The following is a 5000-nucleotide window of genomic DNA, read 5'->3' as shown; positions in this document are numbered from 1 at the left end:
GTGTTTCGCCGGCTTTACGGCTGGGGATTTCAACCCGCTCGGTCTCTGCGGGGCGCCTCCACGCTTAGGCTCCCCAATGAACCGTGTTTCGCCGGCTTTACGGCTGGGGATTTCAACCCGCGCGGCTACCCGCATCGGTCTTACGGGCGAAACTCCACGCGGAGTCGCCCTGCCCGAACGTGTTTCGCCGGCTTTACGGCTGGGGATTTCAACCCGCTCGGTCTCTGCGGGGCGCCTCCACGCTTAGGCGCCCCAATGAACCGTGTTTCGCCGGCTTTACGGCTGGGGATTTCAACCCGCTCGGTCACTGCAGGGCGCCTCCACGCTTAGGCGCCCTGCTCAACCGTGTTTCACCGGCTTTACGGCTGGGGATTTCAACCCGCACGGCTACCCGCATCGGTCTTACGGGCGCCTCCACGCTTAGACACCCTGCCCGAACGTGTTTCGCCGGCTTTACGGCTGGGGATTTCAACCCGCTCGGTCTCTGCGGGGCGCCTCCACGCTTAGGCGCCCCAATGAACCGTGTTTCGCCGGCTTTACGGCTGGGGATTTCAACCCGCGCGGCTACCCGCATCGGTCTTACGGGCGAAACTCCACGCGGAGTCGCCCTGCCCGAACTTGTTTCGCCGGCTTTACGGCTGGGGATTTCAACCCGCTCGGTCTCTGCGGGGCGCCTCCACGCTTAGGCGCCCCAATGAACCGTGTTTCGCCGGCTTTACGGCTGGGGATTTCAACCCGCGCGGCTACCCGCATCGGTCTTACGGGCAAAACTCCACGCGGAGTCGCCCTGCCCGAACTTGTTTCGCCGGCTTTACGGCTGGGGATTTCAACCCGCTCGGTCTCTGCGGGCGCCTCCACGCTTAGGCGCCCCAATGAACCGTGTTTCGCCGGCTTTACGGCTGGGGATTTCAACCCGCTCGGTCTCTGCGGGGCGCCTCCACGCTTAGGCGCCCCAATGAACCGTGTTTCGCCGGCTTTACGGCTGGGGATTTCAACCCGCTCGGTCTCTGCGGGGCGCCTCCACGCTTAGGCGCCCCAATGAACCGTGTTTCACCGGCTTTACGGCTGGGGATTTCAACCCGCGCGGCTACCCGCATCGGCCTTACGGGCGAAACTCCACGCGGAGTCACCCTGCCCGACCGCTTTTCGCCGGCTTTACGGCTGGGGATTTCAACCCGCATCGGTCTTACGGGCGCCTCCACGCTTAGACGCCCTGCCCCACCGTGTTTCGCCGGCTCTACGGCTGGGGATTTCAACCCGCGTGGTCCGTGTTTTTCGGTAACATATTCGTGTTCCTTGCCCCCGACGGGCCGTGTTTTTCGGTAACAAAATCGTGTCTTTTGTCCCCGCTGCACCGTGTTTTTTGCCCCGCTCAACCGTGTTTTTTGCCCCCGCTCAACCGTGCTTACTGCCCCCGCTCAACCGTGTTTTTTCGGTAACATAATCGTGTCTTCGGGTAACATAATCTTGTTTTTCGGGCCATTTTACACCGACGGAGGCACCCACAGGGGCCATGTACACCCCGCTTGGCATGTACATGAGGGGCTGCCTGTTCCAAAAATCCTTCCCCCCTATAGGGGAATATGCATTTTGGGTCTCCAGCCACGCCCAGGGTTACCACCCCCTGGAAATCCCCCAGGTTTACCCCCCATTTTATGTGGATGCATAGATTCAGACCGCCCTGCTCCACCGCTTTTGGCCATTTTTGCCCAACGTTAGCCGCTTCGGCGTGCCGCTGGACTGTTTTCGGGCCTTTTTCACCGACGCTTGGCCGTATCCGCTTAGTTTTCCCCAACGCTTGGCCGCATCCGCTTAGTTTTCCCCCGCTGGACTGTTTTCGGGTCATTTTTGCCCAACGTTAGCGGCTTCCGCTTGCCGCTGGACTGTTTTCGGGCCCTTTTTCACCGACCCTTGGCCGTATCCGCTTAGTTTTCCCCAACGCGTGGCCGCATCCGCTTAGTTTTCCCCCGCTGAACTGTTTTCGGATCACTTTTGCCCAACGTTAGCCGCTTCCGCTTGCCGCTGGGCTGTTTTCGGGCCATTTTTCCCCAACACTTGGCCGTATCCGCTTAGTTTTCCCCAACGCGTGGCCGCATCCGCTTTGTTTTCCCCCGCTGAACTGTTTTCGGGTCAGTTTTGCCCAACGTTAGCCGCTACCGCTTGCCGCTGGACTGTTTTCGGGCCAATTTCCACCGACTCTTGGCCGTATCCGCTTAGTTTTCCCCAACGCGTGGCCGCATCCGCTTAGTTTTCCCCCGCTGAACTGTTTTCGGGTCACTTTTGCCCAACGTTAGCCGCTTCCGCTTGCCGCTGGACTGTTTTCGGGCCAATTTCCACCGACTCTTGGCCGCATCCGCTTAGTTTTCCCCAACGCGTGGCCGCATCCGCTTAGTTTTCCCCCGCTTAACTGTTTTCGGGTCACTTTTCCCCAACGTTAGCCGCTTCCGCTTGCCGCTGGGCTGTTTTCGGGCCATTTTTCCCCAACACTTGGCCGTATCCGCTTGGTTTTCCCCAACGCGTGGCCGCATCCGCTTAGTTTTCCCCCGCTGAACTGTTTTCGGGTCACTTTTGCCCAACGTTAGCCGCTTCCGCTTGCCACTGGACTGTTTTCGGGCCAATTTCCACCGACTCTGGGCCGGATCCGCTTAGTTTTCCCCAACGCTTGGCTGCATCCGCTTAATTTTCCCCAGCTGAACTGTTTTCGGGTCACTTTGTCCCAACGTTAGCCGTTTCCGCTTGCCGCTGGACTGTTTTCGGGCCATTTTCCACCGACTCTTGGCCGTATCCGCTTGGTTTTCCCCAACGCTTGGCTGCTTCCGCTTAATTTCCCCCAGCTGAACTGTTTTCGGGTCACTTTTGCCCAACGTTAGCCGTTTCCGCTTGCCGCTGGACTGTTTTCGGGCCATTTTTCACCGACACTTGGCCGTATCCGCTTAGTTTTCGCCAACAATTGGCTGCATCCGCTTAATTTTCCAAGCTATACTGCTTTCGGGTCAGTTTTGCCCAACGTTAGCCGCTTCCGCTTGCCGCTGGGCTGTTTTCGGGCCATTTTCCACCCACGCTGGCACCGACGGGGCCATGTACACCCACGCGCGTGTACATGAGGGGGCACCCATTTTTGAAAACCTTGCCCCCCTATAGGGGAATATGCATTTTGAGGCTCTAGCCACGCCCAGGGTTACCACCCCCTGAAAATCCCCCAAGTCAAAATCACCCATGTAAAATATTCAAAAAAATCTCAAAAAATCACAAAAAATTTATAAAATCAAATAAATTCAAAAAAAAAAAAAAATTTCAAAAATTCAAAAAAAATTCAAAAAATTCAAAAAAATTCAAAAAAATTCAAAAATTTCAAAAATTCAAAAAAAGTCCAAAAACCCAAAAAAACTTCAAAAATTCAAAAAAATTTCAGAATTTCAAAAAAAATTTCAAAAATTTGCCCCGCTGAACTGTTTTCGGGTCACTTTTGCCCAACGTTAGCCGCTTCCGCTTGCCGCTGGACTGTTTTCGGGCCTATTTCCACCGACTCTTGGCCGTATCCGCTTAGTTTTCCCCAACGCGTGGCCGCATCCGCTTAGTTTTCCCCCGCTTAACTGTTTTCGGGTCACTTTTCCCCAACGTTAGCCGCTTCCGCTTGCCGCTGGGCTGTTTTCGGGCCATTTTTCCCCAACACTTGGCCGTATCCGCTTAGTTTTCCCCAACGCGTGGCCGCATCCGCTTAGTTTTCCCCCGCTGAACTGTTTTCGGGTCACTTTTTCCCAACGTTAGCCGCTTCCGCTTGCCGCTGGACTGTTTTCGGGCCAATTTCCACCGACTCTGGGCCGGATCCGCTTTGTTTTCCCCAACGCGTGGCCGCATCCGCTTAGTTTTCCCCCGCTTAACTGTTTTCGGGTCACTTTTCCCCAACGTTAGCCGCTTCCGCTTGCCGCTGGGCTGTTTTCGGGCCAATTTCCACCGACTCTTGGCCGGATCCGCTTAATTTTCCCCAGCTGAACTGTTTTCGGGTCATTTTAGCCCGACGGGGGCACCGACGGGACTGTTTTCGGGCCATTTTGCACCGACGCTTGGCCGCATGCGCTCAGTTTTGGGGCCATTTTTCACTGACGGCTGGCCGCATCCGCTTAGTTGCCCCCGCTTTGCTGATTTTTGCGCCGTTTTTTTTGTTGAACTTCAGGTTTCAAACTTCCAATTTTTTTCCAAACTTGCATAAGATCCGAAATTGTCCAACCCACTTGCATAAGATCCGAAATTGTCCAACCCAATTTTCTTTTTCCAAACTCCAAACTTCATATTTTATATTTTTAATAAATTTGAATTTTTGCCTACATCCATAATTTGGATCGCGTACAATCCGGAAGTTTGAGAAATGGTCCACACCGGGTGTGAACCATCCAATCCGAAAAAAGTGGGAATTTTTACAAGCCGGAAAAACTGGAGTTTCAATGGCTCTTTGGACGGTTGTAATTCATTTGGACCAAAAATTGTCCAACCCACTTGCATAAGATCCGAAATTGTCCAACCCAATTTTCTTTTTCCAAACTCCAAACTTCATATTTTATATTTTTAATAAATTTGAATTTTTGCCTACATCCATAATTTGGATCGCGTACAATCCGGAAGTTTGAGAAATGGTCCACACCGGGTGTGAACCATCCAATCCGAAAAAAGTGGGAATTTTTACAAGCCGGAAAAACTGGAGTTTCAATGGCTCTTTGGACGGTTGTAATTCATTTGGACCAAAAATTGTCCAACCCACTTGCATAAGATCCGAAATTGTACAACCCAATTTTTTTTTTTCCAAACTCCAAATTTCATATTTCATATTTTTAATAAATTTGAATTTTTGCCTACATCCATAATTTGGATCGCGTACAATCCGGAAGTTTGAGAAATGGTCCACACCGGGTGTGAACCATCCAATCCGAAAAAAGTGGGAATTTTTACAAGCCGGAAAAACTGGAGTTTCAATGGCTCTTTGGACGGTTGTAATTCATTTGGAC

Source organism: Carex rostrata, unplaced genomic scaffold, assembly GCF_964058835.1.
Source record: "Carex rostrata unplaced genomic scaffold, lpCarRost1.2 SCAFFOLD_39, whole genome shotgun sequence".
Lineage (NCBI taxonomy): Eukaryota > Viridiplantae > Streptophyta > Magnoliopsida > Poales > Cyperaceae > Carex > Carex rostrata.
Note: the sequence above shows the minus strand (reverse complement) of the source record.